The sequence below is a fragment of the Triticum aestivum genome, chromosome 6B (assembly GCF_018294505.1).
Source record: "Triticum aestivum cultivar Chinese Spring chromosome 6B, IWGSC CS RefSeq v2.1, whole genome shotgun sequence".
Taxonomy (NCBI): Eukaryota; Viridiplantae; Streptophyta; class Magnoliopsida; order Poales; family Poaceae; genus Triticum; species Triticum aestivum.
In genome coordinates this window covers 165,807,443-165,823,276 of record NC_057810.1, presented here as the reverse complement: position 1 = coordinate 165,823,276, position 15,834 = coordinate 165,807,443, and the positions used below count along the sequence as shown (strand labels likewise).

The 15,834-nt window shown below is 41.1% G+C and overlaps 1 long non-coding RNA gene across 3 annotated transcripts; it reads left to right on the top strand.

The window, feature by feature from the left end:
* The first annotated feature begins 3,966 nt into the window (after positions 1-3,966).
* On the top strand, positions 3,967-8,946 carry LOC123136378 (uncharacterized). 3 transcript variants are annotated; one of them, XR_006466866.1, is made up of 3 exons: positions 3,971-4,244; positions 4,673-6,399; positions 8,177-8,946. It is a non-coding gene; the product is annotated as an uncharacterized lncRNA (long non-coding RNA). The 3 variants fall into 3 exon arrangements; XR_006466865.1 differs by having other exon boundaries at positions 3,967-4,244; positions 4,751-8,946; XR_006466864.1 differs by having other exon boundaries at positions 3,967-4,244; positions 4,673-8,946.
* Positions 8,947-15,834: the final 6,888 nt, after the last annotated feature.

The window sequence follows — 15,834 nt, the reverse complement described above, 5'->3', positions numbered from 1 at the left end:
TAAGCGTACACATAATGTCGGTCCGAGCCGCTTCATCCAACAATACCGCCAAATCAAAGTATGACACGCTGGTAAGTAGTATGACTTGTATCGCACACAACTCACTTGTGTTGTACTCACGCATATAACATCTACGCATAAACCTGGCTCGGATGCCACTGTTGGGGAACGCGGTAATTTCAAAAATTATCCTAGAATCACGCAAGATCTATCTATGTGATGCATTGCAACGAGAGGGGGAGTGTATCTTCATACGCTTGAAGATCGCTAAGAGGAAGCGTTTATTAACGCGGTTGATGTAGTCATACACCTTCACGATCCGCCCCGATCAAGTACCGAACACACGGCACCTTCGCGTTCAGCACACGTCCAATTCGATGACGTCCTCGCCTTCTTGATCCAGCAAGACGGGTGAAGTAGTAGATGAGTTCCAGCAGCACGACGGCATGGTGACGGTGTTGGTGAAGAACAATCTCCACAGGGCTCCGCCTAAGCACTATGGAAACTATGACGGAGGATAAACTAGAGGGGATGGGGTTGCCGGCACACGACTTGGTGTTTCTTGATGTCTCTTTGGTGCTAGCCGTGTCCCTCTATTTATATGTTGAGCCTTGGGATTGAAACTTGGAGTAAAAGCCTCCACAAAGTCGGTTTCACCCGAAAGGCAAGAGTCCTTCTCGGACTCCAGGGCCAGACGCCAGGGTTCCCGGCGTCTGGACCCAAATGCCAGGGACCCTGGCGTCTGGCCCCTGGACTACGCAAAACTTCCTTTTGCGCTTCCCAAAAACCTTGTGGGCTTTCCCCTTTGGCCCAAATAAAGTGTTCTCGTACCCAAACATTTCAGGAAATATTCGGAACCCCTTCCGGTGAATTTCGGAACCCTTCCGGAGACCAAACACTATTATCTCATATATCAATCTTTATCTCCGGACCATTCCGGAGTTCCTCGTCATGTTCGTGATCATATCTGAGACTCCGAACAACATTCGGTCACCAACATACATAACTCATATAATACTATATCGTCAAAGAACGTTAAGCGTGCGGACCCTACGGGTTCGAGAACTATGTAGACATGACCGAGACACCTCTCTGGTCAATAACCAATAGCGGAACCTGGATGCCCATATTGGCTCCTACATATTCTACGAAGATCTTTATCGGTCGAACCGCATAACAACATACGTTGTTCCCTTTGTCATCGGTATGTTACTTGCCCGAGATTCGATCGTCGGTATCTCAATACCTAGTTCAATCTCATTACCGTAAAGTCTCTTTACTCGTTTCGTAATGCATCATCCCGCAACTAACTCATTAGTCACATTTCTTGCAAGGCTTGTAGTGATGTGCATTACCTAGAGGGCCCAGAGATACCTTTCCGACAATCGGAGTGACAAATCCTAATCTCGATCTATGCCAACTCAACAAGTACCATCAGAGACACCTGTAGAGCACCTTTATAATCACCCAGTTACATTGTGAAGTTTGGTAGCACACAAAGTGTTCCTCTGGTATTAGGGAGTTGTATAATCTCATAGTCATAGGAACATGTATAAGTCATGAAGAAAGCAATAGCAATATACTAAACGATCAAGTGCTAAGCTAACAAAATGTGTCAAGTCAATCACATTATTCTTCTAATGATGTGATCCCGTTTATCAAATGACAACTCATGTCTATGGTTAGGAAACCTTAACCATCTTTGATTAACGAGCTAGTCAAGTAGAGGCATACTAGTGACACTATATTGTCTATGTATTCACACATGTATTATGTTTCCGGTTAATACAATTCTAGCATGAATAATAAACATTTATCATGAAATAAGAAAATAAATAATAACTTTATTATTGCCTCTAGGGCATATTTCCTTCAAAGGGGCAGGGTGTTCTGATCGAGCATGTCTCCCTTGTGCGGTTTATAGACGCTGCACATATCTGTCGGCTCCCCGAGGTATATATATTATCCTTTACTGACAATGAGGAGGGGCCACACAATCTATCCCTTTGACCCAACAATGAGAAGGGTTTGACCATGATGGTTTCCTATTGATATGTGTGCCATATTAGACCAAATAAAGTTTGAGCGCATGCGTAGTACGACCCCCCCCCCCCCCCCCCCGTCGCTCGATGTTGGGAAACCGACATCTTATGTATTGAACTAGGCTTGGAGTCGGGTATGGTGTTCAGTTTGAAGTTGGTCAATCGGGATTTAAACACATCGCACACCACCGTACCCATACATATTTTCGGGCTGCATGCAGTGTATACGGGGTCTTCTGATCGACCACGTCTCCCTTGTGCGGTTTTTTGTGACGACACACATATCTGTGGGCTCCCCGGGTGTATATATATATCATCCCTTTGACCGATAACGAGGGGTATGTGTTGGCCATGAATGAATTCCTCCTAGTTCGTGTTAGGGACGGTCACCGTCACATGTCATTCAACCAAAGCTCGAGCTCATGCGTTGTCATGATTCCCTCCCACATGCTTGGATTGCTGGGTTCGACCTACATTGTACCCTGTGTATCTCGTCCTTAACTACCTCGCCTTCATGGTTGTTGTCTGTATCGAGAGGTAGGAACCACATCTAAATTGTACATTATTCTATATTCAAAACACACATCACCGACACACATCATTTTGGGTCGCATGCAAGAGGTGTTGGTTTTTGTGTCCCTCTCATGCGATTTTTATGATGGTTGAATCTATTGGCCCAAGCGGTTTATCGACAACAACAGTTGTCATTTGACCAAATGATAGATTCACTGGTCCGTCTTATGGTAGGTCATGGCGACATGCATGTATGACCAAAGTATCATTACGTGCATCCGCCCTGCTGACACGAAGTGGGAGGTGGTGGGTCAAGCATCCTAGCTAGCTACGACATTATGTCATTATAGATATATCCAATGGTGCTTTCAGGTTTGCGAGGAAGGTGCCACCAAAGTTGTGCATTGTGTATTTAAAGTTTTAAACATCACAGCCAACATTCCTACATATATTTGGCCACTTTCACGTGGTTCTTGACTTCTGGCCCCTCTCATCGATCTTCGACGACGCGCCCAAACGTGGGCCCGCTCGGTCAAAGTTGTGCATTGGAATTTTGAACATCACAGACCATCTTTTTCACTCATATATATTTGGGCCACATGCTGGTGTGGCTGTCTTCTGGCCCTCTCTAACATATTTTTGCTGCAAAGACTCTGATGACGCTCAACGGACACGGGTATAATGTCTTAACCATGTGCGATGCTAGTGCGTTGTGAATCACGATGACTGCGCAAGCGTGAGCAAAGGTGGAGGTACTGGCTCAACCGTGTGCGATGCAAGTGCGTTGTAAAATCACCACGATCGCACAAGCGCGAGCAAAGGGTGGAGGTACTGGCTAAACCGTGTGCGATGCAAGTGCACTGTAAAATCACTACCTGCGCAAGCTAAAGGCGAGTAGTTTATTTAGAAATTAGGATGAACCGTGTGTGATAGACCAGCTAGCTAGAAATATAAAAACAAACTACCCGCCTTGAGCGTTGCAAAAATCGGCGGTTCCGCCACTTTTCCTTATTATCATACACGCATATTCTTATTGGACCGTGCGCGATCTTAGGCACTCCTGCCCCACATAAATTTCTTTACCTAAATTTTAGTAGCCGCCGTACTTCAACCATCAGCCCACACTCGATCCTCCAGCACCGACCTTATAGTAAAATTGCAGTAGCCGAAGCATTTGAACCGTCGCCCTCCCTTGTCCACTATCATCTCCATCCACCATCTTATATCTTATTCTTATATCTTATATTTACTAATTGGAAGCACCAAACAAAGCACCACGCTAATCCTTAGTAAAACATAGAAAATTACCATCCGATCAGTAATCAACGTGTAAGATGGTTTTTGCCTAAGTTTCCAACCAATCCACGAGTCCAATACGGCTCCACGCCTTTTCCCTTAAAAAACACCGCTCCACGCTTTCTACGCGTAGGTTGTCCCTCATGACCTCAATCACCATGTCCTCCCTCCAGCAGACCACGGTCCGGTTATCTCCGGTGGCCATCCTCTTTCTCGATCTCACGCTGGCCTCCTACGGCAGCGGCTAGCTCGCCGTTACATCCCAATCATGCGAGGCCGCTTTCTGAGTTTATGTACCCCTGTTGCACAGTCCAGCCGGCCACACGGCCGTCTTTTCATGGATCTAGATGCATACTCCACTGCTTCTTGGCTCTAGATCCATGACCTCTAGAGGTAAGATTTCTCTTAAATATATTAGTAGAACTTCTTCTCTACTCTGATTGGATTATAGAAGCCTGCCAGGGAGCAGCGTCATGTTCAAACCTGCAACCATTAGGCGGCCCAGGGCGGCTAAACCTAAATAGTTTAGTGAAGATTCAAGGTTTCCATGTGTATTAGTTTGTGGTGCCTACAATTCTTACCTGCAAAAAGGCTTATATCTTAACTTTTGCTAATTGCGTGTTTGGACAAATTTCTAGAAGATGATAATTTGCAGACTGCAGATAGGTTCTGTACAAACATCCATGTTACAGACCTGTTAATAATAATTTTGGAGTACTGAGATCTGTTCACATGCTTTCAAGTAGTGCTCTAGCTGAACAGTGCTAATTTTGCATATTATTGCTGCTAAATAAGGCCTAAAATTCGTTGTTGTTGCTCAGCTTGGGATGCCTGATTGGTTTACTTAGTATGAAAGGAAGATGAAGTGATCATGATGGCTTCTAATGAGTTCAATTTAGGCTAATAGAGATAAAAATGGTTAATGAAGTGGATGAGGCATACTGATGTCAGTCAAATTACGACCATTGGTGAGGCCGCCGAGTGGAGCTACTACAAGAGACGGGCGCAGCAGCCCTCTGGTCAATTCGTCATCAGTCAATAAGAGGGTAATCCGAATTCTGAAATTTCATTTTCTATTTTCTAACCCATCAAATCAATTTTATGGCTTGATTCTTGAGGTCATGTTCATCAGAAATCTATTTGCAATTGTATGTAACGTTGCTCCCTACAGTTTTATCAAATAGCCTTTAATATTTGGAATTTACAGCTATGGCCTATAGACTAAAGAATAAGGTATTTTCAGCTTGATATTTGGGCAGTCTCGGCAGGTTCTTTTTTGCCCTGGTGTACAACAGCAAGAACTGCCGCAATTAGCTTATGTACTTGAATGAATCTTCCTCTTTTTATGGATCGCCGGTGTCAATTTGTTCGGGTAGAGCCATATTTATTTCTTGGGAATCCAAATTGAAAAAGTAGGCCTTTATACCTTTTTTGTTTCTTACCACGAGAGGATATGGATGACCATCTCAATCGGTGGCAATCCATTTATTTTTAAATCACAATACATCTTACCTTATATATTTACTAATTGGAAGCACTAATCGAGACACCATATTAATCCTAGAAAATTAACAAAATCATCCATCCGATCTTACAGTTGCATCTCTGGAGCCGTCGGATGAAATCCGTAGTCCCTATGAACTATCCCACATGAGAAAGTTCCTTCTGGGCATCTCCCTGAAAAAAATATTTCCATCTCACCTCTTTCCCATCTCTTCCACCCATCCACGATCTTCCTCCTCTGTCGCCTCTCCATGCCCTCTTCTACCCAGCCCCGATCTATGCGGCAGACCTTGAAGAACGTGACCCAATCTAATACAGATACAGGCAATGCCATGAATCATGAAGGTTTGATATAGGTGACTATGTCTGTCCTCAACATACCTGACGTTTGATCATTATTACTGGACTACGCCCTGTCCAAAAAATATTAATTAGGCAAACTGAAGCTATGTTTATTCCGTACATTTTCTCATGGTTCACGAAGATATATGAAGCAGTTTGGCGATCCCAAAAATCATTGATCTAATATGTAGTTTTCAATTAATGATTCCACTGTCAGTTTTCATCACTTATCTGCTCTCTTTTTATCTGAATTTTATTTCTGAAAAACACAACACACACACATGAGGTTGAAGGAAACAGAGAACAGAAATTCAGTCATAGAGAGAGGCTTTTGCCATGCCAAAACTTGCGTCATTTTTAGTCTTTCCTTTTATTTCATCGCTTAACTGAATCAACGGGAAATTTGCCACAATCCAATAGTTGCGCGTGCCATCCCACGAGTTCGGATTGTGCCGGGTCAAAAGCTAATTAAACAAGCTAAAATTAGGTCTGGGCCATAGCAGGAACGCAGCAAGATTCTGGCTACAGTAAACATTCAGATCAAAGAAACACGTGATTGCTTATGCAGCTACTGAAGAAATAAGAGAAACTGAAGAAAAACTTGCAGACGTATTGAGGTTAACATCAACATCCGCAAGCACGAATCGTCCGGCAGAAAAACAGCAAGCAGCACCAGCCCTTCGTCAACTCTAATAGTACTGATGTACGTATTCAAGTTCTTCTGTTTCACTTCCTTTTTGTTATGGCCATGAAATAGCCATGGTACGTTACTCATTTTTGTTTCTTATATATAGATATCTCTCCACATGTTTCCATGTGGTAGCCATTGCTGTTTCTTTCCTTATACGCATATTTGTTTACTAGGTCTGTTAACACGGGTGTCTCCCTAAGCTCCTAAAACATTTACTATGAATTCTATGGGCAGCCCCGTGCATGTAGCTCCCGCTTGCGCAGGGTCGGGGAAGGGTCCGACCACTTTGGGTCTATAGTACGCAGCCTTTCCTCACATTTCTGTAAGAGGTTGTTTCCAGGACTTGAACCGTGACCTCATGGTCACAAGGCAGCAGCTTTACCACTGCGCCAAGGCTCCCCTTCATTTACTGTGAATTCTATATCACAACAAAATCATTTTTTGCAAAAAAAAGGCCATGTAGAAAGTAACCTGATTTTCTGTCTTTTATATTAAAATCTAATAAATAGTAAATCGAAAAAAAATTACTATGTGCCATCCGCAGCTCCTTACTGTTCTTTGCATGTTGTATATTTATAATATGATTTGTATTGATATTTGCAATTTGCATATCAAGTATTTATAATATTATTTTTTGGCTCAGTATGTGTCAGTTATATGATTGTGATTTAGTGTAATTAGATTATGGAGGTCCTTCTGTTTTTAGGCTATCGTCATGTTGGTGCAACAAATATCTACATGACCATGTACCTCTTATGTGATTATCCATTCTTTTATTTCCAAGTAAAATTCTACTTTAGGATGGATTGGCTAAGCTTTAAGATTGACCCCAAGTCACTACAGGATGCCTTGGTATTGATGGAAACATTACGTCAGATACAAAAATAAATGCAGATTAATGAGATACATAATGCCTCAAAACCAAAGCTTGGTTGGTTCACAAAGTCCAAAAAGATTTACATCAAACTTAACAAAACTAAATTGTTTCTACCCAATTGTTTTCTAAAAGATGTAAGCATTCCGTTTTGCTTTTAGTTTTCAGTTTGGAGCTACCTGTTGAATTAATTTTGTTGGGTGCTCACTAACTAAGTTATAATTGTGCTCAACAAATGTGTATTGTATATGGGATAATACGTGGATTATGATCTCAAGGGTGAAAAGATAGATTTACTACGTCTTGGATTTTGATTTTCCAAGGTATTTTAGGGATACACAAATGTAGTTGTAATGTCCAAATATTTATTTCCTCAACAAGCTTCATTATGATCTCAACGCTGATTTAATCTATTCATGAAAATACCAATTGTATTTAAAGAAGAAAAAGCACTTATTATTTGAGTTCAGTCCAATATATAGTAGCAGCAAATACTGTTATCTTCTAATTCTCAGTTGTGAATTAGTTTGAATTTGTTGTGGTCTGTCCTAGAGATAATTAGACCGCTCATGAAATTAAGACTACACATTTGTCATGTTGCAAGTGTTTAAAATGGCTGCTCTGACTACATTTTCATCTAAGGGTTACTCATTTAATTGTTACATACTACTCTTTGGAGTACCTTTCATGCCAAAGAAGAGTACTATATACAAACGTTTAAAGCCAAATTCTCTTTTCGTGTGGTTTCCCTTCCAGTTTTATATCCTTATAATCCAGAGTAAAAAAAAGGCAGCCGGTGCATGTAGCTCCCGCTTGCGTAGGGTCTGATCATAGAAAAATATTTTGTAGTCATCTCATATAATTTTGCATGGCCGTTTTGCAATGATTAATAGTACCCTCTTTTCCTATCTACAGGTAAATTGCAGGGTAGGGAATCAAATATGAGCATCAAGCATGATCAGATATAACTGCAATCTTAGTTGTTAAAAAATCAAAATATGAACTTCATTTGTTGTTAAATATTCTAAATCATGTTCCCACAAATGGCCACAACCAGGATTAATATGAGAACTTTTAAAGAGGGTTATCGTACATGGTTTAATTTTTTGCGATACCGGTAGAACACATGTAACAATAATGCATTTGTACGGGTTTGTGCTTGCTTCCTCAACACAAATTCATGGGCAAGGCAATCAGGAACTTTGTGCCACTTTTACTGGAAACCTATGATATCCCACTGTTTTTTTTTTGACAGGCTCAACCTATTTCTGGTAGCACTTGAAGCTACCATGGTTTTTCGATACCGAAAGACTTATGTTTTTGCATTTTCTTATCCTTTGGCTTGATCCCGACACGCTGAATTTTCATTTCGCAGCACTTACACTGCTTGAGGAACCGTGTCTCATTGAAAGCTCATATGGTTTGAAATCAATGTTTATATGTAAAGAGATTTGTCTCAGGTGCAACAAAAACAACACATTAATTTGGTGTGCAAGAGGCTGATAACTATTTGATTCTTTTCTTGTCTCTCAGACATGATTAACTTTCTTACCTGTAGGATTCTGTACTTTATGACACTATAGCTTCCTATTATCAGTGTTTTTTAGGATGGTATGACCATGTACTGGATGGTATTTCACAACCTGAATGGTCTTTACTTTTCTAAAAAATCATTGAATTTAATACTTTAGTTGACCAAGCTTTGTAAATTTTACTTACTACGAATCTTTGCTCAAAATACAAGACCTAAGTGAGCACATATCAAAGTTCTTACGTAAAGAATAACTTCTGTCCGAACACTCATACATTTGGTTGTGTTTTAAGGGAAAAAATACAATCTAAGCTGTTAAATCATACATGCAATTGTATTATACTGTATGGATGACCAGTAAAATTGCTCCATGTTTTTGAATTATTATATCTCAAGTGTGGATTCATCATATATTTCCTATCTTTCTAATTTCTACCAATAAATATTCCTTGAATATCATAAAATTTTAAAATACTAGCCCGTGCGGCCGCACGGGTTGATGACTAGTTACTAAAAAGTTGAGTAGCCGCGGCATATCCTCAAACACAACCCCCCTCCCCCCGAACCCTAGCTCGCAGCTACCGCCGGCGCCGCCGCCAAACCCTGCCGGTCTGCCCGTTCCTCCTAGCTTAGATAATAAAATTTAGGTTACCCATTGATTCCCATACCATCGCCCCCTGAGTTTTTAGTTGAGGCCCATGGTGCCCCTCCTTGCCAGATCCACATCCCCTGTTCAAAAATACAACTGCCAAAGCTTTCTGAAGGACACGTTCTACGACGGCGGCTTGGGATCCTCAATTGCCAAGTCAGATCTCATCAACCACGACCACGAGCTAGGAGGGCACCCACAAAGGTTCTTCCAAGGTGAAACAACCCATCTGTGACATCAGAGAACGCACCATGGGTCTGTGCTCTTCCAACTAGAAGGATCCCGTCCATGAAATGTGAGGCAACATCCTATCAGCAAATCTTACCTTTTCTACCTTGACAACCCGTACCCTTTGCTGTAGTAGCATTTGCTGTGTGGTGCTTTAACTGTGCCGTGTTTAATTATTTCATTTATGCAAAAATGTACTATTCAATAGGGCTATGTGATGTTTAAGTATGAATTGTCCACTTCAGTTTCACGAGTGGCTATATTTGGTTGTTTATAGTGAGTGGATGCCTTGTTTATTTGTATTTGGTTGTTAGGTTGGTTGCAGTGAGCATTTTTCCAGTTATCGAGAAGATGCCTTGTTTATATTGTTGGGGAATGTGGTAATTTCAAAAAAAATTCTATGATCACGCAAGATCTATCTATGTGAGGCATAGCAACAAGAGGGGAGAGTGTGTCCACGTACCCTTGTAGACCGAAAGCGGAAGCATTTAGTTAACGTGGTTGATGTAGCCGAACGTCTTCGTGATCCAACCGACCCAAGTACCGAATGTACGACACCTCTGTGTTCGGCACACGTTCAGCTCGATGACACCCTCGTACTCTTGATCCAGTTGAGGCCGCGGGAGAGTTTCGTCAGCATGACGGCGTGGTGAAGGTGATGATGAAGTTACCGGCGCAGGGCTTCGCCTAAGCACTACGACGATATGACTGAGGTGTGTAACTGTGGAGGGGGGCACCGCACACGGCTAAAAGATCAACTTGTGTTATATATTGTGTCTTTGGGGTGCCCCCCTGCCCCCGTATATAAAGGAGGGGAGGAGGAAGCCGACCAACAAGGGGCGCGCCAAGGAGAGGGGAGTCCTACTAGGACTCTAGTCCTAGTAGGATTCGGCCCCACCCTTTTTTTTTCTTCTACCGGAGGGGGAAAAGGGGAAGGAGAGGGAGTAGGAGAAGGAAAGGGGGTGGCGCCCCCTTCCCAAGTCCAATTCGGCCTCCTCCCTTGTGGGAGGTGCACCAGCCCCTTGTGGGCTGGTTAGCCTCCCTCCTACGGCCCATAAGGCCCATATCCTTCCCCGGGGGGTTTCGGTAACCTCCCGGTACTCCGGAAAAATGCCCGAATCACTCGGAACCATTCCGATGTCTGAATGCAACCTTCCAATATATGAATCTTTACCTCTCGACCATTTTGAGACTCCTCGTCAAGTCCGTGATCTCATCCGAGACTCCGATCAAACTTTGGTCATCAAATAACATAACTCAGAATACAAATCATCATCGAACGTTAAGCGTGCGGACCCTACGGGTTCGAGAACTATGTAGACATGACTGAGACACATCTCCAGTCAATAACCAATAGCGGAACCTGGATGCTCATATTGGCTCCTACATATTCTACGAAGATCTTTATCGGTCAAACTACATAACAACATACGTTGTTCCCTCTGTCATCGGTATGTTACTTGCCCGAGATTCGATCGTCGGTATCATTATACCTAGTTCAATCTCGTTATCGGCAAGTCTCTTTACTCATTCCGTAATACTTCATCATGCAACTAACTCATTAGTTACAATGCTTGCAAGGCTTATAGTGATGAGTATTACCGAGCGGGCCCAGAGATACCTCTCCGAAACACGGAGTGAAAAATCCTAATCTCGATCTATGCCAACCCAACAAACACCTTCGGAGACACTTGTAGAGCACATTTATAATCACCCTTTTACGTTGTGACGTTTGGTAGCACACAATGTGTTCCTCCGGTATTCGGGAGTTGCATAATCTCATAGTCTGAGGAACTTTATAAGTCATGAAGAAATCAGTAGCAATGAAACTAACACGATCATAATGCTAAGCTAATGGATGGGTCATGCCCATCACATCATTCTCCTAATGATGTGATCCCGTTCATCAAATGAGAACACATGTCTATGGTTAGGAAACATAACCATCTTTGATTAACGAGCTAGTCAAGTAGAGGCATACTAGGGACTATAAGTTTTGTCTATGTATTCACACATGTACTAAGTTTCCGGTCAATACAATTCTAGCATGAATAATAAATATTTATCATGAATTAAGGAAATAAATAATAACTTTATTATTGCCTCTAGGGCATATTTCCTTCAGTCTCCCACTTGCACTAGAGTCAATAATCTAGTTCACATCACCATGTGATTTAACACCAATATTCACATATGTATGTGATTAACATCCATAGTTCACATTGTCATGTGACCAATACCTAAAGGGTTTACTAGAGTCAATAATCTAGTTCACATCGCTATGTGATTAACACCCAAAGAGTACTAAGGTGTGATCATGTTTTGCTCGTGAGAGAAGTTTAGTCAATGGGTCTGTCACATTCAGAGCCGTATGCATTTTGCAAATATTCTATGTCTACAATGCTCTGCATGGAGCTACTCTAGCTAATTTCTCCCACTCTCAATATGTATCCAGATTGAGACTTAGAGTCATCTGGATCAGTGTAAAAGCTTGCATCGATGCGACGAGCTCTTTTATCACCTCCATAATCAAGAAATATTTCCTTAGTCCTCACTAAGGATAATCTTGACCGTTGTCCAGTGATCTACTCCTAGATCAAAATTGTACTCCCTTGCCAAACTCACGGCAAGGTACACAATAGGTCTGGTACACAGCACAACATACTTTATAGAACCTATGACTGTGGCATGGGAATGACTTTCATTCTCTTTCTATTTTCAGTCGTGGTCGGGCTTTGAGTCTTACTCAACTTGACACCTTGTAATAAAGGCAAGAACCCTTTCTTTGACTGATCCATTTTGAACTTCTTCAAAACTTTACCAAGGTATGTGCTTTGTGAAAGTCCAATTAAGCGTCTTGATCTATCTCTATAGATCTTGATGCCCAATGTGTAAGCAGCTTCACCGAGGTCTTTCATTGAAAAACTCTTATTCAAGTATCCCTTTATGCTATCCAGAAATTCTATATTATTTCCAATCAACAATATGTCATCCACATATAATATTAGAAATGCTACAGAGCTCCCACTCACTTTCTTGTAAATACAGGCTTCACTGCAAGTCTGTATAAAACTATATGCTTTGATCAACTCATTAAGGCATATATTCCAACTCCGAGATGCTTGCACCAGTCCATAGATGGATCACTGGAGCTTGCACACCTTGTTAGTACCTTTAGGATTGACCAAACCTTCTGATTGCATCATATACAACTCTTCTTTAAGAAATATCCATTTAAGGAATGTAGTTTTGACATCCATTTGCCAGATTTCATAAAATATGGCAACTGTTAACATGATTCGGGCGGATTTAAGCATCGCTACAGTTGAGAAAATCTCATTGTAGTCAACACCTTGAACTTGTCGAAAACCTTTTGCGACAAGTCGAGCTTTGTATATAGTAACACTACCGTTAGTGTCCGTCTTCCTCTCGAAGATCCATTTATTTAATATGGCTTGTCGATCATCGGGCAAATCTACCAATGTCCACACTTTGTTCTCATACATGGATCCCATCTCAAATTTCATGGCCTCAAGCCATTTCGCGGAATCTAGGCTCATCATCTCTTCCTCATAGTTTGTAGGTTCATCATGGTCTAGTAACATGACTTTCAGAATAGGAATACTGTACCACTCTGGTGCGGACCGTACTCTGGAAAACCTACGAGGTTCTGTAGTAACTTGATCTGAAGTTTCATGTTCATCATCATTAGCTTCCTCACTAATTGGTGTAGGAATCACTAGAACTGATTTTTGTGATGAACTACTTTCCAATTCGGGAGAAGGTACAATTACCTCATCAAGCTCTACTTTCCTCCCACTCACACTTTTCGAGAGAAACTTCTTCTCTAGGAAGGATCCATTCTTAGCAACGAATATCTTGCCTTCAGATCTGTGATAGAAGGTGTACCCAACAGTTTCCTTTGGGTATCCTATGAAGACGTAGTTCTCTGATTTGGGTTCAAGCTTATCAGGTTGAAGCTTTTTCACATAAGCATCGCAGCCCCAAACTTTAAGAAACGACGACCTTGGTTTCTTGCCAAACCATAGTTCCATAAGGTGTCGTCTCAACGGATTTTGATGGTGCCCTGTTTAACGTGAATGTAGTTGTCTCTAATGCATAACCCCAAAAAGGTAGTGGTAACCTGGTAAGAGACATCATAGATCGCACCATATCCAATAAAGGCGGTTACGACGTTCGGACACACCATTACGCTGTGGTGTTCCAGGTGGCGTGAGTTGTGAAACTATTCCACATTGTTTTAAATGAAGGCCAAACTCGTAACTCAAATATTATTCTCCACGATCAAATCGTAGAAACTTTATTTTCTTGTTACCATGATTCTCCACTTCACTCTGAAATTCTTTGAACTTTTCAAATGTTTCAGACTTGTGTTAGATATACCCATATCTGCTCAAATCATCTGTGAAGGTAAGAAAATAACGATACCCGCCACGAGCATCAACACTCATTGGACCGCATACATCGATATGTATTATTTCCAATAAGTCACTAGCTTGTTCCATTGTTTCGGAGAACAGAGTTTTAGTCATCTTGCCCATAAGGCACGGTTCGCAAGCATCAAATGATTCATAATCAAGTAATTCCAAAAGTCCATCTTTATGGAGTTTCTTCATGCGCTTTACACTGATATGACCCAAATGACAATGCCACAAATATGTTGCACTATCATCATCAACTTTGTATCTTTTGGCATCAATATTATGAATATGTGTATCACTACGATCAAGATTCAATAAACCATCAACATTGGGTGTATGACCATAGAAGGTTTTATTCATGTAAATAGAATAACAATTTATTCTCTGTCTTAGATGAATAATCATATCGCAATAAACATGATCTAATCATATTTATGCTCAACGCAAACACCAAGTAACATTTATTTAGGTTCAACACTAACCTCGAAAGTATAGGGAGTGTGCGATGATGATCATATCAATCTTGGAAACACTTCCAACACACACCGTCACTTCACCCTCAACTAGTCTTTCTTTATTCTGTAACTCCTGTTTTGAGTTACTAATCTTAGCAACCGAACAAGTATCAAATACCAAGGGACTACTATAAATACTAGTAAGGTACACATCAATAACCTGTATATTAAATATACCCTTGTTCACTTTGCCATCCTTCTTATCCACCAAATATTCAGGGCATTTCTGCTTCCAGTAACCATTTCCTTTGCAGTAGAAGCACTCAGTTTCAGGCTTTGGTCTAGATTTGGGCTTCTTCACAGGAGTGACAACTTACTTGCCAATCTTTTTGAACTTTCCTTTCTTTCCCTTCGCCCTTTTCTTGAAACTAGTGATCTTGTTTAATCATCAACACTTGATGCTTTTTCTTGATTTCTACCTTCGTTGATTTTAGCATCACGAAGAGCTCGGGAATCGTTTTCGTCATCCCTTGCATACTATAGTTCATCACGAAGTTCTAGTAACTTAGTGATGGTGACTACAGAACTCTGTCAATCACTGCCTTATCTGGAAGATTAACTCCCTTTTGATTCAAGCGATTGTAGTGCCCAGATAATCTGAGCACATGCTCGCTGCTTGAGCTATTCTCCTCCATCTTTTAGCTATAGAACTTGTTGGAGACTTCATATCTCTCAACTTGGGTATATGCTTGAAATATTAACTTCAATTCCTGGAACATCTCATATGGTCCATGACGTTCAAAACGTCTTTGAAGTCTCGATTATAAGCCGTAAAGCATGGTGCACTAAACTATCAAGTAGTCATCATATTGAGCTAGCCAAACATTTATAACGTCTGCATCTACTCCTGCAATAGGTCTGTCACCTAGCGGTGCAACAAGGACATAATTCTTCTATGCAGCAATGAGGATAAACCTCAGATTACGGACCTAGTCCGCATCATTGCTACTATAATCTTTCAACATAGTTTTCTCTAGGAACATAAAAAAACATAGGGAAGCTATAACGCGAACTATTAATCTACAACATAATTTGCAAAATACTATCAGGACTAAGTTCATGATAAATTAAAGTTCAATTAATCATATTACTTAAGAACTCCCACTTAGATAGACATCCCTCTAGTCATCTAAATGATCACATGATCCAAATCAATTAAACCATGTCCGATCATCACGTGAGTAGTTTTCAATGGTGAACACATCACT